Source organism: Dermacentor albipictus, chromosome 10 (genome assembly GCF_038994185.2).
Source record: "Dermacentor albipictus isolate Rhodes 1998 colony chromosome 10, USDA_Dalb.pri_finalv2, whole genome shotgun sequence".
NCBI lineage: Eukaryota > Metazoa > Arthropoda > Arachnida > Ixodida > Ixodidae > Dermacentor > Dermacentor albipictus.
In genome coordinates this window covers 10,977,621-11,002,768 of record NC_091830.1, presented here as the reverse complement: position 1 = coordinate 11,002,768, position 25,148 = coordinate 10,977,621, and the positions used below count along the sequence as shown (strand labels likewise).

Here is a 25,148-nt window from a genome sequence, read left to right as displayed (position 1 = left end):
CACCTGTCCGTATACGTGGGCTGCATTTCTTTGTGGATTTCGATGGGTGTTTGTTCCTTGCTCCATAGAAAACCAGTCCCACTTCGTTGCTCGTACGCCGTGGACATGTGAATCCCAACATCCATCTTCAACAACTGGCAGCAGCGCCGTGCGACGGTGCAACCGGCAGATAAGGCCGGGGCGGTTCGATAAAGGTGCACCGCTGGGAATCGATATGTTGACTTCACGTTTCCAGCCGTAACATGGCTAAAAAAAAAAAGGGGGGGGGGCGAACACTTGTTGATTCGCCCTCGTATAATCTCATGCGTAGGTACATTTTCCTTATGAGTGCCTTCCCGCAGGTGAAAATTTGGCGGTACCTGCATGATTTGTGTAGAAAGGCGTTCCTTGCATAATATTATTAAAATTGTGAACTATACAATGTCATCCGCAACATGAGTTCGTTGTCTCTCTTAGCGCTCTAAATGCCGGTAGGCCACGACAGCTGCTTTTCAAACTAAACAATACCTCTAGGACCACTGCACATTACTGACCACACCAAATTTTCCGCTGAGTTTGATTAATTTTCTTTGCAGTTGACCAGCCTTGAGGGCAAGCTGTTTATTCAAAGAAGAAACTACAGAACACAAACTCAGTTTCACTGCCACTACGCTGAGAAGGTTTCGGACAACGAAAACGGAACCATCACATACAAGCTAGGCGCCCGAACAAGGGACCAGCAAGAGTAAGTAATAAAATAGCTATTTTCATGCACGCATCAAACTTGCAGCAAATGCACGAGCTCTTCATTTGAGTAAGTCGCTATCGTTCCTCGCTAACCTAGAGAAACATGGGACTTGCCGACGAAGTTAAAGCTTATAACTTCTACATAATTGTCAGTTTAATGTCACACAAGGATGATTGACTCTAGCATAATTTACAGAAATGCTGTCCAGTATAAACAAGTATTTTATTACATTTCATGTAAAATTCCTTTAGAGGAAACAGGAAATGAAGCACCTTAGCGTCGCGTAAGCATTCACTGCGAGTTTAGCTTTATGTGGTTTCTGAATGGCTTTCAAAGCAACCATTTTCAATTTCCACTATGATTTGTGTGTGCATATTACTCGCCACCGGCAGTTGAACCTACTCAATGGAATCAAGAAAGTGTTACGTGTACGGAGGATAAAAGTACTGTACTCTAAGCACGCAGCTGAAATTCAACGTCTTTTGTTGGAAAAGCCATGTATCGAAATTGTGCATCCACGACGATCGTAATTACAAGCGAAAAACCGAAAGCTTCCGGAAAGGTATTCGTTTTGTAAAAGGAATTGTGTGCTTGAAAGCCGCTATTTGTATCAGTAAAATATTGAATAGAATTTTATTATGTTTAATTGAGTAATTTTGAAGAGAATAGAGCCGTTAACCAGCACTTCTGTAGCACAGTATCGGTGGCTGCGCATAAAAGCCGATTCGTAATGTGCGTTGTCTTTTACGGCGAGAGTGCCGGAATGAACAGTGAATGCGATGCTCCTCTCCCTCTAGCGGAGCACCCTCTCACAGTCATCACACAGGGAGACGCTGGCTGCGGGAGAGGAGAGCTGTGATACTGAAGCTTATACTAGATATGAATAACAGAAAAATGTTGCCTCTCTGCCAAATTTTAGCATATACAGGTAACCAGCTTAGCATAATAGACATGTACAGCACGCGCTCTTTGTATGTAACAATAAATAGTGCACCGTCTGGTAAACTTTTGCATAAAATAGCTCTTCACGAGTGATGCTGCGAAGGCGTAACAGCGACAAATAAACAGTGAGACCGGGCCATGCCGTTTCTGACAATGAAGGTGAACATTATTAAATGATAGCACACAGCTAAATTATGTGCAATTGAGGTTCCATGCAAATGAGTAGCTAGACGGCTCACTCTTTCTAATAAAAAAGTCTAGAGAAAGTTCGAAAAGTACTTTTTGCATTGAAAAGTATTTTTGTTTCTAATTTTTCCGGCGCTTGGCTAGGTCATTGCCCTAGTGGCTAGGGCACAGGTGTTTATTTAAGGCCTTTGGGCTGATTGCTACAGGTATTTTATTCTTAAAACTTTTTGTGCGCAAACAAACAGGGACGAAGAATAGAAGAAACACAAGGACAAGCACTCGTCCTTGTGTTCCTTCTATTCTTTGTCCCTGTTTGTTTGCGCACAAGACGTTTTGAGATGAATCTGTTCCAACTAGGCCGACTCGCAGTTATTTTATTCCACCCTGGATAGGATAGCACTTTCAAAGTAATGAGTATTTCGAGCTAACTTGGAATCTGGACCTTCTGGAATCAGTGCTAAAAATTCTTGCCAAGTATTATTTTTAACGGCGTTTCGTTAAATGATCTTCTTGTGCCTAGTATAACTTTTATCATTACATAAAGCTACAATAAATAAATTAACAATAGCTCACTTCATTGCATTCGTTTCTCCCGTAGAAAGTGAATAAATACCCAATTATTCGAAACACAATATAACGTTGTTGTCAGATAGACACTCTGACTATAACACCACGATGATATTCTTTATTCTGTAATAAAAACGTACTTTTTTCTTCTGTAAACAGGGATAAGACATACGTTTAGACCTTCTCCAAAAGAACGCAAACGTCTTTTACAGAAATAACCACCTTCATGCTGTTTCTCACCGTCGCATTCACAACGCACTTACTTTCATGTGTATTCATGGTCAAACACAGGCTTTTAACTCGTCCTCTCTACCAAGAGCTATTGCACATTGTAACAGTCTTCCGGATCACATTGCATCCATCTCCAATCGTGAAACATTCCGTGATAACCTGAATTCATTGCGTGTTAATTTTGTGTAACGATGTTGCACTTTACTATCATTGTCATGTATTTACTGTTGCCCGGTCCCCTCACTCATTGCTCTTCAATGAGCCTGTAAGGTAATGGCAATAAGTAAATAAATAAATAGGTACATAATTTTTTCACATAATCATGAAAAAAAACAGGAAATACGCTAGATAACTTAGTGTGGAATGACCCTTTTGAAAGTGCAGAGGTTTATTTATGTACGATGATGATGAGGTTACAGGTGACACCACAGTCACCTCTCTCCGTTTGCCTTTTGAGCGAAGGCCATGCCACTGTTTTATGATTGAGGTTCAGAGTTGCAAGCCTAGTTCTACAGTGAGAAGCGCTAGAAAATTTTACCTAGATTTATGTTGGAGCGCTATCAGACAATTAACACCACGATTAGCAACTGCCAATTGACTGACACTGTCGGTAGCACCTTCTTTCGCAGCGTGTAAAAGCCGTGTAGAAGAAAAGTTATTCCCTGGACCACTGGTAATGAGTACGTCGTTTTTGCACGAGTTACCACGCTACGATTTTAATACGTAGGCATTCTTATGGTACTTAGCGCATTTTGCGTGGGCTATCTACGCATATATACATACCTAGCTGTGTTTGTATCTACACGTTTTCCCGCCTACGTGGGACACTGGGTAGTCCGTGGTCCAATGGGTAGAGCATAGGGCTGCTGGGCTGAGGCAACAGAGTTAGCCTACCATCGGGACGACTTGGGTAACTGAGCTTGTGACAATGCGCAGGCGCATGCCTCTTTTCAACGCACCCTTTTCACGCCGGTATTGGTCACTGTCGATGCGGACTGCGTAGATACCGCTGTTCGAAGAAACTCTGACGCAGATTTGGATTCCTGGGTATGTGCCGTTCCATCTGTGCTGGTCCTCACAGCAGACGCCTGCCGCTCCTCGATGAAGGTGAATGACGACAAATTTGGTAACTAGCTTTGTACCACTGGGATTGTGCCGCTCTACAATGACGAAAAATATCCTTTACTTTCTCTGATGCTCAGCGGAATCGAACCGACGTCACAAGACACTTTCACGGACAGCCACCCGATGCATTAGCAGGCTCCGCTGCAAGTACAGTGACTATGTGCTAATTTTCAATCAACGCTTTTTACGCCAAAGTTGCGCCGAGTTGCGCCACGAATGCACTGCGTATGTACCGCCATTCAGTGAACCTGCCCTCAATGTGGGTAACTGAGTATGTGCCACTGGGCGTGCGGCTAGCGAGAGCACATACGACAGCGTTCGCAGGCGCCGGGGCGCGCCAGCGTTCCCATCTCGGAGGACATGCTCGCACTTATGGGCAGCGTCCCTAGATGGCGCAGTGTGTCCCGGAAGAAGCGCTAGGTAGGATCCAGGTGTCGGCAAAGCGCTTTTCTCAGCCTTCGCACGCACAGTCACGCCGTGCATATTGTATAGCTGAGGCGCAACCTTAGTGGCGTTGCCGCTATGTGGCACCGAGTCTTCTTAGGGAAGTGTGAAATAGGAGTCCTCTTGCCGTACACGCGTCGTAGATAACCCATTTGCATGGTCGCAATACGTTGTGTCGCTATGCGGATTCAATGCTAAACGAATTACCATGCACAGTAATGATAAGACGTTCATCCGATGTTTTTTCTTCGCAGAATATCTGGCAACGTCCTCGTGACTCCAAATAGAACGGGTACGCACAACGAAAACAATGCCGCACTATACGAAGAAGCCTCAGGTAATCAAAATATTTCCCGAAAATGTTCCGTATTGCAGACGAATAAACGCAGACGTTTGTTAAACCATAGGAAAGAGCATCATTTGAAAATAAAGACACACAATGTAGAATATTGAAGAACGCTGCATCTTATGTTGCTATCTGCTTTAGGTACTTCACAATGCCCTCATTCGCAACCATTTTGAAGCGATGACTGTAGCCGTCTCCTTCAATGGTAAAAGCGCTATCACATATCAAATTGCCAGAGTGTGCTTCCTAAAGGGCGCACTCATGATATTAAAAAAGAAACGGGCGCAGTAGTTCGCATTAGTAATATCTTTATGAGGGCTAGTTGATTTATATTTAGAACTGCAGTAGTTCATACGTGTGTTATTAGATTTCGCAGCTACTACATGAGTACCGTGACTAACATTAAATGCTAGATATTGCTAAAGAACAGTTCAATAATGAATTCGAATTAGGCCATCAGAATACCTAAGCATTAGAGAATTATGGAATCTCCCTTTATTATAGAGGTGTTATGAAGGATTTTTTTCTATAAGGGCGCGTGGCACTTTGAGCAATTAACAGCAAGAAAGGTTATTATTTTATTGTGTATTATTCTCAAGGTAAGCTTCACATGCCCTAAAAGTACATTATGTTAATTTCCGGTTATTTCCGTAGGTAATGTCACAGTATGTATCCTTCTTTAGTTCTGATTACATTCAGTTACTGAAGACATTACATTAGGTAATGCGCAGCAACATTTTCTCTTCAGCATCTAAACATACCTTCAATTGTAATGATAGCAGCGCACAATAAATGACTATGAATGCTTTTGCATAAGAAATGGCCTTTACTGCATGTATGCCTATCTTCGATTCCACTGCCATATTATTATTGGCCATGAACCAATACAGTCAAATCTCGATACAACGAACCTCAAGGGACCACTAAAAATCGTTCGTTATCTTGAAAAACCGTAATAGTGAAAAAAATATTATTCTCATGGAAAATCATAAACGCAACAAACGCTGTCGCTTAACTTTGCTGGGAACACATCCTCACACTCGTTAATGTCTAAAATCACGGGAAAAAAAGGTGCGATCCCTCACACCTTTGCAATGTTGAGTTGCCTTTTTCCAGCGTCCACTTGAGAAAGAATATCCACTTTTTCTTGCAAAGAGAATTGCCTACGGTTTTTTTTTTTCGTGCTGCTCCCAGAGCACATCGCGAATGTAGAAACGGACGTCTAACGTTTAAAGCAAGCAAAACAGCCCTCTGACAAACGTGCCCAGGTACCCGGTTGACGGAACAAAGGGGGCGAGGGCCAGCGAGGCGCGATTCCAAGTGCGGGCGATGCCTATAGGAGAAACGCGCGTTTAAAAAGGGCAGGATCATAGAGAAATATAGGAAAGCATACTGATGATGATGGCAGTAGCACATACGTAGCATTTGTCGTCATTTGTGCCGTTTCGAGCAGATTCTCACGTTCGAAATTCGTTATTGTGATGTGTTATTAAGATACGATGACGACGAAATTCAGTGCGTTATTATGAAAACTTTGGTATTCTGAAATTCGTTGTAGTGAAAGATTTTTACATTCAACCAATGGGCACTTGGTGGGGGATTTTCGTAATGTTCGTTGATTTGAAAAAAATTGTTAATGCGAGGTTCGCTCCAACGGCATTTCTCTGCACTAACTTTCTCAGTTTTCTGTTAACTTCAGAAAGAATATGTATCTGCTTTAGTTGCACAGTTCCGGCCGTCCTGGGGTCGTATATCAGCTTTTATTCAGTTCATCTACGCCTAAATGAAATTGTAACATTTACTTAGCGAAACGACTCTTACGAAAAAGATGACAAAGAGTGGGCTTCCTATCCAGAGTAAAAGTACCCAGGGCTTCCTATCGGAGAGTAAAAATTTATGCCACGTACTATGTTCCGAAAACTGCGATTACAGAAGTTTTTTGCCTTCATAAAGCATTCAGGTGCAAGTGATGTGTAATATTACTGACAGCTTTTTACGGGCAGCTTAGTGGCGCCTCTGTGATCTGATTACAGGCCTTACACGACGTGTGGAAACTTTAACGGTGCCACTAATTTGGTGTACCCGTGCATGTCGCATCCTTGTTAATCGGACCCATGTATATTTTGAATAGCATACAAGAAGTTTAATAGCAACATTAAACCTTGCCTTCGCGTTGGACGAAATTGACATTATTTTTTTTTCGATTCTAGCCAGTGGCAAGGCATGTTCCTGGCCAAGATGCATTGGCAACTACGACACTACGCTACTTTTAATAATAATAATATATGGGGTTTTACGTGCCAAAACCACTTTCTGATTATGAGGCACGCCGTAGTGGGGGACTCCGGAAATTTTGACCACCTGGGGTTCTTTAACGTGCACCTAAATCTAAGTACACTACGCTACTTTAAGGCGCCCTTAAGCAATAACGCCAAAAAACCACTTCAGATGTTTGCTTTATTTAACACACGAAGCGATGGTTACTGTGCTTGGCCGCTTATAACGTCAACCTGGGACGAGTTCTCACGGCAGAAGACTAATATAGGCAAATTGCGGTGCACAACTGAACGTCTTGCTATCGGCTGAGTCAGAGTTGTGTTATGAGTACAAGGCATTTTATACACGGACCGCGTTGTCCGATGCCGATTAATGATCTGAATTCTCTTGTTCACTCTTCTTGAATTCCCCATCCACCTCCCCACATGCAAGGTAGAAAACTCATTCTTCTCTCTATCTTTTTTTGAGTATTGCCGAAGTGGTGATCGCGAACTTAGGCGAGGAACCTGAATGATGGCAGTCTGCTACTATGGCGCAAACGAATATGAACTTCGTAAAATGTACATTCAGCTACATCTTCATTTGATGGCAGGACACGGGAGTGCTCAAACCAACGCTTTCAAACTTCAGCTCGGCATCTCATATACAGCACAAGGCTTCCAGTAACAAGCTGTAGCAAAAAAAAAAAGAAAGATAAGATAAGGGGGTGGGGCGCACGCGTTTGTCCACTCAGATTTCATATTCCTCCCCTCTCTACCAAAGTGGTTTGCATCCGCGCTGCTAGGTGACAGATGCAGTCAAAGCAGACTACGGCGGGCAAAAGGTGCCCGTCGCTGTCTCTTACCGGTAGACGAACAAGAAAAAGGCATGGTATACTGTCTCGCGTTAATTTTATTCGCAGCAGTGACACTCCTTGCATTTTTTACCATCATGTGCATGCAACTTTCTCAAAGTCGTTCCTTACGGATTCCCACTGTTAAGTTCTATACATGTCTAAGAATGTTTCCATGTATGCAGTACACTCTTCTTACACAACAATCAAGCATGCTTGTTATTCGAATACACGAACAGTCACATTTAGCAGCGGGCAGATATTGATTTGACTAACGGTAAATAATGCACCACTAACAAGAAAATATGCTTTCAAGAGCGATATCGCCAAGTTACTTGGTAAACAAATGTAATATCCCATTATAGAGGCCCAGAACGAACACACTGTCGTAGCAAAATCCCGCAGCCGGCAAAGATTTAAGGTGTCGGCGCTCTGCCTCACAAACTTCATTATTGTGTGCTCAATGGCGCATCGCACCACAATTTTCTAAGCAATCTCATTATGCAAGGTCACTTTAGGTACGCGCCATGGTGCACTAACTGTTAAATGAGTCAATCGCATTTTGCCGTCAGCAACATCTATGCCTGTAACACAACTGTAAAAGTGAAGGCGTTGGTGCGTCGCACATCATTCATTCATCAATATGCGCGTTTTAGTTGCCCTTTAAAAACAATTTCCTTCGGAAAATTGTGCTGAGCAGATAAAGGGCGTTGTACGCAAGGTTCACTTAAATGGGCTTTCTGACGATACATCATGCGCGATATTCATGGCAATAACTTCATTAAGTGGCACATTTGCCTTTTCTTTTTCTCACCGCCAATCGAAGCCAGATACGATGTACCCGACACTAGGGACTATGCCTGCGATTTACACACGTTCGTTACGTCACGTGCTGGCTATATAAGTGACGACGTTTTCCTGTCCACCTCAGTGAACAAGGAACCCGTACGCGGTTCCGAAACGTCAGATTATTCATATGACTTGGTCAGGGACCGTGATTCCCTTCCTTTTCTTTTTGGTATAGTTCACTTCAAAAACGGGCAAAGGAAACTTACAGCGCCAATAATTGGCAAGAAAAGAACACTTAGTAGTAACAGGAGAGATTCCGTAAAATAAACGCCATTCTTTTTTTTCAATGCCCAGGTGAGGGTCAAACTCTTCACAGGCTTATGACCATGAACAAAGAGCATACTTGCTTCGTCATCACTGTGCCTTATGGAGGAGCAAATGGTAAGTAGCTGGGACTCAGTACACTTCTCCGTCATGGCGTAAGGCTTTTCAAGCGCAGACGCCTAGTTTGGTTTCGGTCAAACAGGGGCAGTAAATATCACCCACGAAACTAGTTGAGCACAAGCAGCTGACCGCTTTCCGCTTTCATAACACGTACGGCCATGCCTACCTCGCCGGGTTCTCGGTTTGGCTGCTTAAAAACTTCTGTCTGCTTGGCAGTGTTAACCGCAGACGAACATAGAGGCATAATATGCATTTTTGGTGGTCGCGTGCGCACCGTACATATTTGTAAACAGTGCTTTGTTCTCATGGCCACCCACATTCACAATCGTATCTGAACTCGCGTTTCGCAAACATGATGCTCCGTCACCAACGGGGTTGTAAGGTATTGATTTCTTTTATATTACGGAAGCAGTGTCTGCGTGATCGCGCCACAAGCGACGAATGTGTCTCTTATGTGAGAAGTTCAGAACAGTTCACTGCAGTTCCGCAATGAACTGTGGTGTAGCGAGGAGCTCGATTATCTCGACAAATAAAAATATTACTAAGGAATACTAGCAATATAACCTTATTCACCCATTTAAGTTCCTTTTTTAGGCGCATTTAGAGATACCGGTAGAATGAGTGCCGCACATTCTTCCTTTTCTTTCAATATTCAACTATACGAAACACCGGTGTACACAACAATACTTCTGCACCGCTGGAACAAACATGCAGAGAACCTGCTCTCATGTAAATTTACCTATTTTCTTTTTTCTATTCAAAAGTCTTTGAAGCTCGAATGTTGCATATTGTTTTATCAGTTCCACGCACTTCTTAAAGTGTGTTTGGAATATTCTAAATCAATCCGAAACTTTAGGGGCCCAAAATATACTAGAAAACTTCAAAGGCATGATACAGGCATGCAGGCTCGTTCAGCTTGTTGTCATAGTAACAAAAGCACTCGGCATTGCAGGTCCCATAGCTAAAGCAGCAAAAGTTTGCCTAAAGGCCAACAAACGCAAAAAAGATGATTATACATATTTTTATGTCCCCAGATTAAACACCCTGCTGTGAGCAATGTCAGGAATCACAATTAGTGCTTTTCTTTACTGATCAGCTTGCATGTTTCCGAAGACAAAAAGTGTGAGGTCTCATCAAAAAAGAATTGAAAACTCACGGTATTTTATATTACCTACATTACAGGCTAAAGACAAAGAAACTACCACAACGCAATGACATTGTTTTGATTTAGTCTCGCTACCCCCGTCTTGAAGAACCACCAAAATTAACCCGGTATAGGTATATCCAGCACTCATTTCAATACCACCACCACTTACATTCTGCGCAGCTCTCCGAAAATAGCAATACGAAGGTGTTATTTTTTTTAAATTTTTTGCTGCGTTTTGAAAGACCACAAATATGGCTGCACTGCTTTGACACAAAAACAAGATGTGGCTCATGTGGTTTGTCTTTATGCAGGCTGCTTCCTGTTGATGACAGAAGACACAGCAGGGAAGGACATCCCGCCCCAGTGCGACAGTGTATACAATACGCAGTGTGGGAATTCAAGCATCGAACTCTATAACTCAAGCTGCAAGCAGCAGGCATCCGCGTAGAGCGCGAGCACCTGTGTAAGAAACTTGCATGTAGTGTAGACCACGTGGAAATAAATACATAGTTACAGGCTCATATTCGTGCGTTCCGTTTGAATTTTTCGCATATTTCACTTATTTACTGCGATCACATCCTCCTGGCCCCATCAAACTTTGTTTGAGTTGCTAAAGAATAAGTGGGTGAAGACTAAGCCTTCCTATCTGCATGGAGTATCTAGTTTAGTAAGAGATGCCTGAGACAATATAAAAAGAACGCGCACGCACGTACGCGCAAACACACGCACACACACACACACACACACACACGCACGCACACACACGAAATAAGTCAAGTTCAAAAATAAAATTCGAGAAAATGTCGTACATTTTAACTGGGGCAAATCGAGCAGCCGGGCTTGCCTAGTTCATATTGCAATCTGAATTGGTTCGTACAAACTAATTTTGTCTATCTTGCCGCGAATAACAAGTTCTGAACTAGCAACGCTCTTAAAGAAGAGAGTGGTTACGGTCTTTTGGAAACCATAGCGGCTATGGTGTTTGGCTGCTAAGCGTAGTGGAGGGATCGAATCCCGGCCATGGTGGCCGAGTTTCGATGGGGGCGAAACGCGAAAACACCCGTGCACTTAGATTAAGGTGCACGTTAAAGAACTCCAGCTAGTCTAATTATTCCGCAGCCCCTCACTACTGCGTGCCTCATAATGACATCGTGCTTTTGTCACGTAAAAACCCGTAATTTCTTTTCTTTATGAAACACGGGGCGCAATGGCAAATTGAGTATCGCCATCTTAGCCCTCTAAGGCGCACAAGAAAATGAAGAATGGGAGACCTATTTCAATGCTTCTTTGTTTGTTTGCTGCTCTGTTTTTACCCTCGATTTACCAGAAAACTAATATGTCAGCACTGAAATATTTTACCATTCTTAGTTTTGTAGTAGATAGAGGGTAAAACCACAGCCGGCTAGCAGAGTGACCTTCAGAAATGAACATGTTTCGCGCAAAACGAACCCCACGAATAAAGACAGCGAACACAAGAGAGCAATAATACCAGCTGATTTTAATGATGCTTGCTCAGCACCTATACATACGAAATCCTAGCACGGAGTAAACAAAGCACAAAAAGACAGATAGCCTGCTTTCCTTCGTGCCTATTTGCGCATGATCGTCATTTTCTCGTTGTATGAAGTCACAGAGGTCTCACTGATGCATTGGTTTCCGGCTTACTTGACAACGTAGGCTTTTAAAATTATGTGTTTATGACATTTCTGACATTTTCACACAAGAAAGAACTTCAAAGAAACATAGAACATGGAAATCATGAGCAAGGCTCGAACAAGGAATGTCGCTTTATGTCAACCTTGTGACAAGGGTACTTGTCGTCGTCCGGGCAGCAACTGTTTTCCTTTGCTGTGTTTCTATGTATGCATAGCTCAATCCCCCCCCCCCCCCCGTCAATGGATGAGGAAGAGGATCGGCCGAAGCATGGTACGGCATAGATAACCTTTAAAAAGGTAGTAGACTGACAGAACTGACAAGGGGAGGAGGGGGACAAAGCGACGCTTGTAGATATGCGACTAAAAGTGAACAATGGCGGTGCTGCTTTTCGGTTCTACTGAAGGCTGAATATAAGCAGAACCATTAAATAATTTAAGGACTGAGGCAGGTGTCACCAATTAAGTTGTCTGGTTCTCTAGGAAAGGAGAACCTCTTCAACTGATCTCTCTGGAGTTCAAAAAAAGGTAGGGAGAGCGGAAGGGGAACACCTGGTGGCAACCTGTGTTTGGTCTGAGGTTTTTCATAGCTTCAATATAAAAAGGCATCGGGGTTCTTTGCTTCTGCTTAGAGCACAAAGCGATTCTGAAACATCATGCATACGTACACGTCTGTGAAAAAAATAATTACGGGCGTTGCTGAAGTATGAGTCATAAGCTTCAGCTGCGTTCTGAAACCAGGCTCAGTACAAGATTGTAAAGCAACCTACTTAGTCTCACCATTGACATATTAAGGTGAAGCATAGTCTGCGCCTCTTATTTTGCGAAGCTCTGTCCGCACACCGCAGTACATTGGTCCTGAAATTATCTGTGTCATCATCATCAGCCTACTTTATGTCCAATGCAGCACTAAGGCGCCTTCCAGCAATCTTCAATTATCCCGTTCTTGCGCCAGCTGATTCCAACTTGCGCCGGCAAATTTCCTGGTTTCATAACTCCAGTTGATTGTCTGCCATCCTCCACTGCCCTTCCGTTCATTTGGCAGTCATTCCGTAACTCTAATGGTCCACCGATTATCTGCCCTACGCATTACAAGGCCTGCCATGCTCCACCTTCCTCTTTATATGAACTACAATGTCGCCTACCACCGTTTGCTCTCTGATTCACACTGGCCTGTTTTGTCAATTAATGTTACGCATAACATTTTTTCGTGCCAACAATCTTTGCGCGGTTCTTAACTTGTTCTGGAGTTCCTTTGTTAATATCCAAGCTTCTACCCCATATGTTCGTGCTGGTAGGCTGCAGTGATTGTCCCCTTTCCTTTTTACGGCAGGGGTAAGCTCCCAGTCAGTATTTGGGAACGCCTTCCGTATGCACTTCTACCCATTCTTATTCTTATGTGGATTTCCTTCTCATAATCGGGGTCCCCTGTAGGTAAGTGACCTAGATAAACGTACTCCAGTGGCCTGTACGGAGTCCAGTGGCTAACTGGTGATCCTGAATTCTTGTCCTCTTGCCAGGCTACTGAGCGTTTCCTCGGCCCTCTGATAATTATTCTCAGCCCTACACTTACACTTTCCATGCTCAAGTCCTCATTGTTGAAACTAATCAAAAGTGATGTTGCAAAGGACAATGTCATATGTAAATCAAAGTTTAGTGAGATATTCGCTGTTGACCCTCACTCCTAAACCTTCGCAATCTAATTTCAGCGCTTCTTCTAAATGCAGTGAACAGCAATGGACAGATTGTGTTTCCTGGACTCGCTCCTTTCTTGGTTGGTAATTTTCTATTTTTCTTATGGAGAAACAAGATAACTGTGCAATCATTGCAGGTATTTTAGAAAATAGTACCGTATACCTTCTCTACTCCTTGCTCACACAATCCCTCCGGGACTTCAGAAAGACAGAAAATTAGGCCGAAAAAAAAGCGAAAGTGCGCTGTGCCAAAGACCATACAAGCGCAAACTTTCAACTAAATTTTCTTTCTTTCAGAGGCGTCCGTACAAGGAGTTTACTCCACATGGCCAATGAGCTAACAAACAAGCGATCTTATTGGAATAGGAGCCTGATGATTATCTCACCGCAACCTCCAACGCTTTAGGCCCAAACAATGAAACGTTCCTTTCCTTCGAGCGCTTCCTAACCTTACGTGAGGCCTCCTTACAGCGAAGGACCGATGGAGGAAGCAAGCATACTCTGAAAGCTCCCTTCACCCGTCCTCACGTAAGGAGCGGTTGCCGCCATGCCTGGGTTCGAGATTATCTCTTAAAAGCTTTAGGCGAACACCAGAACACCACTATTCAATAAAAAAGGTTGTATCGTCACACAATCTTTAAGTTGATGAGCTAATATAGAGAAGCGTGGACGCTTTTTTCTAGTTTTGTTTATTAAACCAAAAGAAGTAGCGTATTACGGTGCAAAACTTGATGTGATCCAGCAACGCTGGTACGCCGGCGTCGTGCAACGCCTAGCAACGCTTCCATGCCGCACGCGTGACTGAAACGAACGTGCCTGGCAAAACGTACCGTGCTCGCGCTTCTCCGAAGGTGGGCGACAGCACGCACGCGCAAGCAAACGTCACGTGGTTAAGCAGTAAGGCGAAGCGCTCGTTCAGGGCCAGGAGCAGCGTAAGGACGCATGAAGGTAGCTTGGTCCAAACAATAAAACGTTCCTTTTAGGTGTGTGCGAATATTGAAATTTTCGATTACGAATCGAATACGAATAAGGCGAAGAACTCTCTTCGAATATCGAATCGAATATCGAATACATGTGTAGTATTAAAAAATTGCAAGAGAGGTAACAATAGCTTTATTACCCTTTTAAAAATAACATTGCATTTTACAAGGTTGCTTCAAATTAAAGAGGTACTCAATTATAGATAATGGACTCAGGTAATGCCCTCAGTCAGGTAAAACGCTTGTTACAGATTGTCGTGAAGGAAAATTAACTGCTCAATATGGCCAGAAAGTAAACGCTCTCTATGCACTGTCACATTTCTACCGGTAGAAAAGACTCTTTCACTAGGAACTGAAGTGGCAGGGATCGCCAAGTACTTCCGGGCGAGTGCACTTAAAAGCGGGTACCTGAAGCGGCCAATGGACTGCCACCACTCACAAGGATTCATGCCCCTTTCCAGAAGAGGCTTTTGCGCGTAGTCTGTAACTTCCCCCTCAGGGGCAGATGCCAAATGTGTCTTCTCTTTGTTCATCACTAGATCGTCAAAAGCATTCCATACACTCGATGCCACCAGTGGACACGAAGTCGACGCTGGCACGGCGGTGTCCCCACGGTGTTCCACGACGGCTTCCTGGAGCTCCCTTGCCACAAGGTTTTTCAGCCAGATCATCTGAACAGATGCCTGATGAACTGTGGCCATAAAGCGCGGATCAAGAAACATGCCTAGGCTGGCCACTTCATCAAATTTCCACTCCGCACAAAGAGCCTTGATACATTTTGAATCAATGTTAGCAAACCCTGAGTTGCCTTTGCAACCTTCAAGGCAATGGGGCATTCCAAAATAATTGGAATTATAAAGCTTGGTGAAAAAGAAACCGGAACTGATCATGTCTCAAATGCCTGAAGCAGATAGACTGAAACAGAGCATACAGATAATGAGCGGATCATGCGAAGTTCTCAGTTAATAAACATGTTCTTAGGAGAATGCGGAGCAAGCATACAATTGGTTAATTGCTCAATTATTCGCAGTCAATCCGAATATTCGCCGTTTCCACCGTTATTCGGCCGTCCTCGGATATTCGTGAATTTCCGAACATGCATTTCTCGAATCGAATACGCTTCGAATATGGAAAATATTCGATTTGTATTCGAAATTCCGAATATTCGCACACCCCTAGTTCCTTTCCTTCGAGCGCTTCCTAACCTTACGTGAGGCCTCCTTACAGCGAAGGACCGATGGAGGAAGCAAGCGTACTCTGAAAGCTCCCTTCACCCGTCCTCACCTAAGGAGCGGTTGCCGCGTGCCTGAGTTCGAGATTATCTCTTCAAATCTTTCCGCGAACACCATTATTCTATTACAAAATGTTGTCTCATCGCACAGTCTTTAAATTGAATAGCTAATATAGAGAAGCGTGGACGCTTTCTTCTAGTTTCGTTTACTAAAGTTAAAAAAAAGTTGCGCATTACAGCGCAAAACTTGATGTGCTCCAGCAACGCTGGCACGCCGGCGTCTTGCAACGCCTAGCAACGCCTAGCAATGCTTGCATGCCGCACGCGTGACTGAAACGAACATGCCTGGCAAGACGTACCATGCTCGCGCTTCTCCGCAGGTGGGCGACGGTGCGCATGCGCAAGCGAATGCCTCGTGGTTAAGCAGTGAGGTGAAGCGCTCGTTCAGGGCCAGGAGCGGCGTAAGGACGCATGAAGGTAGCTTTGGAGCTACCTTATGCTGAGGAAGCACCAAGGAAGCCTTCACCGAGGGCCCCTCAGTAAGGAAGCTTTCAGAGTGACATAAGGTAGCCTCACCCCAATGAAGGCTTCCTTAGTGACGTAAGGAAGGTTTCATTGTTTGGCTTCTTATGCTGAGGAAGTACCAAGGAAGCACCAAGGAAGCCTTCACCGAGGGCGCCTCAGTAAGGAACCTTTCAGAGTGACATAAGGTAGCCTCACTGCAATGAAGGCTTCCTTACTGAGGTAAGGAAGATTTCATTGTCTGGCCCTTAACCTTTCTTCGGTGCTAAACAAAGAAAGTGTGACCAATACATGCGCTCCATCTCGAGGCAACATAAAACGGCACCATGGCACCTCTGGCATTGCACTTCTTGATTCTGTCTAGCATCTTGATCCTCCAAAGCCGCGGAGCACGCTTTCAAAATTAACAATGCACAGGAACATGCCCAATACCCTTGTTTCTTATGGAAAGTTCATGTTCCCTTGCACGATCAATAAAGCAGCGGCTCGTTTGCCGAATACATGACTTTCTCTGCTTGCTACGTTGTGTATTGGCTTTTCTTTTTTAGAGGGACGCGTTTAAGTTAGGGCGAAGTGCAAGAAGGCCCATGTACCATGCATCGGGTGCGTGTAAAAAAGACAAAGGTGGTTAGGATAAATCCTTAGTCCCAACTATCACGTACTTCATAATCATATTGCCGTTTAGGCACGTAAAACCTCTGATTTTCCGTTTGTATTTATTATCTTAAACGTCAGTTGAGGTGAACAAGTCGCACAAAAATACATTTAAAAATCCGGAATGAAAACTTCGCTTAGTACAAGCTCTGCATTGTTCCAAGAAAGCCAACTTAGTAACCCATCTAGACAAAACCACAAGAACGTCGATTCAATAATTCCTGCCTTGTTGAAAGGCAGAGTAAATATCGTTTGCTCCATGTGCAACGAGGTCCAGTGTTGGATATCTGTCAGAATTGCCGAGCCGATATTCGATCCACGCTGTCAATTTCAGTCCTGTATTGGGCCAGCAATCAGAATGGCACAGCCCATATTGGAATTCCGCTATTAAACTCAGGTCATTATTGTGCCAGGAAATGCCAACGTGTATCGGACGTTGGCCCGAGCTGAAGTGCCATTTGGGAAGGCGCTGTCAGGAAATGCAGTCTTCATTATTTTAAGCCAATTCTTTCTTTCTTTCTTTCTTTCTTTCTTTCTTTCTTTCTTTCTTTCTTTCTTTCTTTCTTTCTTTCTTTCTTTCTTTCTTTCTTTCTTTCTTTCTTTCTTTCCATTGCTAAAATACAATGACGGGGGCTAAGATAAAAGCTGCAATGAGGCAGCTTGAGGTGCCCTTAGCCCCCGTGTTACATGGTGGCAGTGAGTAGCGCAATCAGCCGTACACAAAGAACAATACATATAAATAATAATTACAATCATCAATCAATTCAAGAGAATTTTCTATAACGGAACAAACAAAAAAGGAACAATGAAATGGGATAAGGACAAATAAAAGCAATGCAGTTATTACGCACCACAGCATTACATACACTTGGCAATACGTAAGTAAAAGTGAATATCGCGTACACTTGACGATGCATAATTAAAAGTGAAAAGATACAAAAGTGAAAAGTGAAATGTACTACTCTCACTTTTCGATGTCCTCTTCTATTTCTTCCTCTTCTAGAGTCTGCTGGACACGCCAAGCCGGCGCCTTTTGCCAGACCTGTTCAACTCGTGCGCGGCGCTTGGAGACAACTTCGTGGTCGGTCGACTCGCACTCTGCCTGCCGCCGCTTGTGTCCCTGGGTTTCGTTCTTCTTGCTCAGCTCTCGGTCTCTCTATCACGAGATGAAACGGTACGTCCATGGCGCACACAGAACCCGTGGCAACTAGCAGAGCAGGTCAACCCAGCGCGCCCGCAGCTGCCCTCCTGCTCCCCGAAACTTTGCCTCCTTTCTCCTCTCCGGCTTCGCTCGACGCCTAGACTTTCCTCTAGGTTGTGTTGGTTTGCCGCGTGTTCTAGCACGCTCAGCGCGCTTCTCCGTACTTTGGCGGGCACGCAATTCTCTTCTCCATGTCCAGGCGCCTTCTTCCGGCGTTCGCTTCCCTCTTAGCGACGCACATAATCTCACCTATTTCGCAGACTGGGCATGTACGCTTGCGCGTAAGAGAGGTTAGCACAATATTGGCACCGCTTACTCCTCTTTGCAGAGCAAGCAAAGCTAAATGTGCAAAGTGATAAGCACTGGAGACAGTCAGCTAGTACATTTCTGAAGTTCTGCGCACAGAAGAGAGCAAAAGAGTATGAAGGGATACACACAATTACGTAAACAAGTGAAAGCGTACAAAAGTTTTTGAAGGCACACACATAAATTGAGTTTCGCTTATACGGCTACTACTATACTATACGGCTTATACGGCTGCTATACTATACGGCTGCCGTATCTGCACATATCTGCACAACAAGGCGACTAACAGTATGTAACAAAACCAGACGTGAGCCGCACGCATGGGACATATAAAAGGTGTGGTATTGAATAATGTAATAGTGGGGTCCACCACTGACACTTATTATTTGCCAGTTATTTTGGTTATTGTCAAAGAACAAACAGGTACAATTAAGTGTTTCTTCTTGTTGCCCTATAGTTGACCATAGGGCAAGTAACGTTTTTTTTTAAATGAAAGTTGTGCGGTCTCACATCATTACAGCAGCCTTTAGTCATGTCATCACGGTATCTTGTCAACGGCATTCGAGAAGGAGGTGTCACACGTCTATATCAGCGTTACCACAATGACACTGAAAATTAGCAATATGCATTGAATCATGGTAAAAGGTGACGCGTAAATGTTGTGCCAAGAAACGGATGGCGCAGTAAAATTGGAAAATTCATATTGTCACACGACTTCGGCGGAATAGACAAAATATATTACGGTCTATAAAAAATATAGCTAAGTACTGTCGTTTATAACCAAGCCAGCAGTTTGTGGTAAATTGAAAGGATATATGCCTCTGCAATAGGCGAATTTAACTCTGGTTAAGAAAGGGGCTTATTGTCGTTTCATGTTCGCGGTTTATATGTTGCCGCAGCGCCTGCTGCAATTTTTCAGGGACTGTTGGAGTGCCTAGAATGTTATTGCTTCCAGAAGTTCTTGTGTGTTCCTTCATATTTTAGATACAAATAGTCTTTGAAAGCATTTTTAGCGCCAGCGAACAAGGACAGAAGGGAGACGACACCACAATGCGCTAACTTCAAGAACTTTATTTTCAAGAAACAACCACGTATTTAACTCATGCACAGTGGCGCCAGCTCATCCAAATTTTAACCATCCAAAAAAGCCGTCTTCTTATCTAACAAGTCGACCGAAGGGGCCCTAACACACGTATCGCTATTCCGAAAGGTAGCCTGAGCCTCAACAATCTCTAGCACGTCTTTAGCTTTGAGCTTCGCAGGAACACGGCAGGACCCATACACCGGCGCGATGCCGCATTCCTGACAATGAGTTGACAGATGACTGCATTGCTTACTTCTCCCGTTTAGACTATGTTCTCGTAACCGGCCCTTAAGATACCTTCCTGTCTGGCCGATGTATTTTTTTTTCCTACAGGACAGCAGAAGCTCATAAACAACAGCTTCTACGCAACCCACTGGTAATTTACGATGATTCGTAGGGCGTCCGGCAGCTTGCCTACGGTAAGGGTCTGTTAACCGACATATGTTCGTGAGTTTTGCTGGCTCTGAAAAGACCACTTTTGTGTCCACACGGCTAGCCGTTCTCTTAAGGCTATGCGCAGTTCTGTGCAGATAGGGCACTACAGCTACCTTCCCTCTCCGTTCCGTCTTGATTTGCCACGTCCCTAGTTGTGGCGTCTGAGACGCATTCTTTAGGAGCACAACCATGCGAAGCACAAAGATAAAAACGTGCGAGAGATTATTGAGGCTCAGGCTGTCTGTCGGAAAAGTGATACGTGTGTTAGTGCCCCTTCGGTCTGCTTGTTAGATAAGAAGACGGTTTTTTTGGACGGTTACAATTTAGATGATGTGGCGCCACTGTGCATAGGTTATATACGTGGTTTCCTGAAAATAAAGTTGTTGAAGTTTGCGCATTGTGCTGTCGTCTGCCTTTTGTCTTTGTTCGCTGGCGCTAAAAATGCTTTCAAAGTCAGTTTACCAGCACCGCCAACAAATGGAAATGCATAAATAGTCTATTCAAGAAATTTAGATTATTGCTCTTTATTGACGTGACGCTGCTTGGGAATCCAATGAAAAACCATTTCTATTTGGTCTCCGCTGACGCTGTGAAGCGCGATGAATGGGAATGTAGAACAACTATTTCAGCGTGATCTGTCTGTATACACAGGATTGGTTAGGAAAAAGACCATAAGTGACGGCGGGAAAACCTGCCGAAAGACTTCTATGCTGCAGATATATGTAAAAAGGCCCGTTGCGACGAAAAGATCACAGTACGCAGCGGAAAAGGCAAAAAAAACTGCGTCCTCGCTCGACTGCCGAGAACACAAAATCATAGACAAGAAATAAAACATCAGAACGTGTTATTCCGGCTTCTGCTGCGAAATCAATAGCAAAGATAGAGTCTCCGGCCTCTTCCCTGTAATCTTGTGTATTTCCGGTGTGCGTCTTTTTTTTGGCTGGTTTTTTTTATACAAAGATAGACTAAGTTACCGATTTTGGTTTGACATTGCTTCGATAACTGAGGTTGTGTTAACAAAACGTAATACGCGTTTAACTTACTGCATGGTTGAAAAAATGCGCCTGTCCCTCACGCGGCTGTCCATGTACTTCGTTTTTGTGTACAGTGTTATTATTAATAATATATTCGTAACAACTAGGTCGCTGAAGTACAGTTCCTTAAGTGGAAAAATATTTGGCGATCCAGCGATGCGTATCATCTGCGCTGCATTGGGCAGTTAGTTTTTTTGTTGTTGTTGTTTTTAAATGCAGGGTGGCTTTCTGTTGAAGTGACAATGCATTGACGTGCATAAATGCACGTTCACTGAGAAGCTGTCTATCGCATGAATAGGTAAAACTTGAATTGACGTCTATGAATGCTGACAGATCATCCGTGACAAAGTTTACAACGTGCCGACTTAGGGAGAACCGTAAAATAGAGCAGTGGCTTGCTGACGAGGGGTTCTGACCTGCAGCCGACAGAGCAAGAGAAAAACGGGCCAGTTGCCAAACATACGGGCTATCTGCAGGCAAATTAACGGACGCAACAGGGGAGTATGAGCAAAGAAAACATCGTCTGCGACAGAAACGATAAACAAAGGCAAGCTATTTAAGGTGGATCCGCATTATTTGTTTTTCAGACAACAGGGAAATCACCCGAAACACAAATCCACGGGGACGGCTGTTTTCGCAGAAGCGGTCGATGAACGCAGGCGGTTGAGCCGATGCAAGACATTTAGACATTCTCTTGTTTCACAAGTTTGAGTGCGCACAGAACTGCCATCTCTGCTCAGCACAAAGAATGCGAGACGCATCGCAGTTCCTCAAACATCGGCCAGATGTCGCGAGTATTATACGTGACCTGGGGTGTCTCGACATCTGCGCAACCGGCTTGGTAATGAGGCGGTCTAATATGACATTTAGTTTAGCAGACTTGCCATTTTTGTTGATCCGTGCATCTGAGGCAGAAAAGCAGATGATCCCGGCGGGTTTTGGTGGGGAGCCAACAACGTTTCTAAACGCTGGAGAGTGCACTTCTCGCGAAACCGAGGCCTGCGTACCTACCCACTGCTGACTGTTGCCACTATGTGGTTGTCTTCCAATTGATCGCAGATGGGAAGGAGGCACCAGAATAACAAAAACTAAAGATAAGCATGTCAGTAATGGTATGCAATGTGAGTCCAGCGAAGAAAGCAAGATTGATTCCCATCTGAGTTTGCTGGCAAGCAAGCGCACAAACTGAAGCAGGAGCACATCACGAAGAATTATTCGTTTTGGGATGTTTTTATGTTTGATGCGTGACAACTGGTGTGTGCTGAATCCACGCGCTACTAGTAAGAGTATTGAATCTAGTACTTCTAATAAAATACTCACCACCACAACGGTGCCAACACTGCCTTGCACTCTGTATTTGCCTGAGGACGTTCTGCGCAATAGTTAAGGCTGGTACTCAAATTCATTTGACTGCAAGCTGGCGCGGATACCTCAACACCAGTAATAGCTCAAGTGTTCATTCCAAAGAAACATGCTGGCTAACCTCTTTTGTACGGAGAATGTTCATAATCAACTAGAAAATAAGCAATTCATAAAAGGAAATTTTCGCTTTGTACATAAGCCATGATGCACATACCCACAAAAATATCAGAAGTGCATTGCGAAAGAATGATACATACGCAAAATATGTCAGATGCAGAGACTGGCAAGAAGCACCAGTGCCTAAACAGAGCCCTTGAACCGCAAGGGCCTGACGGCTTGGGCTATATAAAGCTAATATATGCGGTATCGGCTGGCGAGAGGACGTGTTACAACTTTATTGGGCAGATAACATGTAACACAACTTCGTTCAAGAAGCCTAGGACTGTTTTGTTGTCGAAAGCGGTTTTGAATCAAAATTCATTACCGAGTGAAGAAGGTGTGGGCCGGACAGCTGCCTGAGGCCGTTGTGTAGCCCGGCCTAGACGCGCCACACCGGCAAAGCTGTTCTTGGGCAGGTATACCCGCCTACGTACGTGCCTCCTTAAAATATATTTTTTTCTTTGACTTTGATTGTGACAAAAACTTTTTTATTTTTTCCAGTATGGGCAAGAGCGCGACTATGGTGGTGCTCCCCATCACAGTTTGCATAATGGAGAGAGTTTTGACATGATTCAGAGAGGTGTTCGTGAGTACTGCATTTCCCACAAATCTGACAGCCTCGGCAGTTCTGTGAACTGTGGCTGTAGTGGTAATGTGTCGTTCTCAGTTTTAAAGACGGCCTACATAGAAAACGGAAAACAGAACGACACTTTATCGGAAGCCTACGGATAGCCAGCAATATTTAGACTACGACAGTCATCACCCGCGACACTGCAAGCAAGGAATTTTTGTCGGACAAACGAAACGAATAAGAAGAATATGCAGTGAAGACCGCGATTATATTCATTCCCTAAATGACCTTAAAACAACGCCAGCAGAAAGGAACTATCCCCAAGTTGCTCTCGATTGAGCTTATGATATTGCGTCAAGATTGAAGAGACCGTCGGAATTGGCGAAGAAACAGCCCACACCCGAATCTGACAGACGGCCGGCCTTGATAACAAGATATTCTAATGCCCTTCCAAACATAAACAACATCCTACGAAAATACCACTCAATATTATCAAATATCGAGCGTCTGAGAAAAGCGTTCCCGGATGTACCTAAGGTTACCTATCGCCGCAACAGGAACATAAAAGACATCTTATTGCACACAAAAGTCAGCCAACAGCACTACCCCGTAATAAAAGCATGTTGTCGCCCAAGGTGCAAAACCTGCAAGCACCTTTAAAGTGACATTAAAATTTAAAGCACTGCAAATAGTTATACACACGAAGTCAAATCTAGCTTCACTTGTACAAGTTTGGAGGTGTTTATATGCTTGAATGTTCCTCCTGTAAGAAACAATGTATCGGTGAAACAGGACAATCACTGAACGTCAGATTAAACGGACATCGCGCGGACACAGCTAAAAAGCTTCCCGAAGCCGTCGCCGAGCATTTTAACAAACCAGGTCCTAACTTTGATCAGCTTAAACTCTACATCTTACAGTCAAATTTCCGTTCTGAACGAGAAAGAAAATGCAGAGAATCATACCTTATCGATAAGTTCAAGACATTGCAACCAATAGGCATAAATGTTTCAGAGGGAGCTTTGGAATCTATGCGCTATGCTAAATTTCAAGCTATAGGCAACAACACTTAGTTTGCTTTGTTAGAGTTTTTTTCCTCTTTTTGTTTTCTTTCCTTCTTTCTGTTCCCCCCTTTATTTATTTATACCATTTCAGTATTTCACTTTCTATTTTCCTTTTTCTTGTCTATTTTGTTTTTTCGAGCACCGGTTTATGCCGTTCCTTCTATTATCTCTTTCAGAGACACGATAGCCTACGACCACCAGTGAAACAGATAATAGAGGGCTGCTGCACGCCGTCGACACGCCGGCTGACAAAAGGGCGTTGACACGTGATTGACAGACGACCGGGTCCCTGGCCTTGTGCACAGCACTCGTTTATTCTCAATTTAACACGCTAACACACCGTCGCTCGTTGCCACACCCACACGCCTTACGCTCTCTCCCCTTTAGAAGAACCCCACCTATACATATTGTGGCGAAAAACGCATATGTCGCCTAGAAGAAGACACGTCCACTTGTCGAAACGTTGGCTCCTGTTTTCACCTGTTTCTCATTTTGCTCATCACCTTGAATTTTCATATCCCGCCTTCCCCGTGTTTTCCCTATATATATTGATAGTACGCGTTTAGATGAGCTCGGCGTTTTATATTCCTTAGGCAGCACATCCGCCATCGTTCACAACATCGACACTGCCACCCATGCACCCCTACGTCAGCGTCCATATCGAGTTTCCCACGCTAAACGCTGTGTCATTGACGAACAAGTCAACGACTTGCTTCATCGTGGCATTACCCAGCACCTCCACCATTTGATAGTACGCGTTTAGATGCGCTCGGCGTTTTATATTAATGCGCAGAGACAGGCAACGGCCGAGCGGGGCGAGCGCGAGCATTAACAAAAACCATCTTCTGCCTCTTCGTCATCTGCTGGGGCCCGTATTTGTCACTACTGTCCGTCCGTCCGTCCGTCCGTCCGTCACTATTTCCATGAGGCACACAATCTTAGACGAGATTCTTCCGCTACACAATCGGCGAGTCCATTTAGGAAAGTTAGGATGTGTCTAAGTCCCTCTTGCAGCGAGCGATAACATTTCAGCAGCAATGAACCAGCGGAAAACGGTCACCGGAAACGGATAACCAATCCACGGTTGTTTGCATTCATTTAGGAGGCACGCAATTCACCTGTTCACAATTACGTCAATTACG

The 25,148-nt window shown here is 44.1% G+C and overlaps 1 long non-coding RNA gene across 1 annotated transcript; it reads left to right on the top strand.

Annotated features, from left to right (window-relative positions):
• The first annotated feature begins 581 nt into the window (after positions 1-581).
• Positions 582-8,908, top strand: LOC139050404 (uncharacterized). Its single transcript, XR_011508859.1, has 3 exons — positions 582-724; positions 4,477-4,559; positions 8,821-8,908. It is a non-coding gene; the product is annotated as an uncharacterized lncRNA (long non-coding RNA).
• Positions 8,909-25,148: the final 16,240 nt, after the last annotated feature.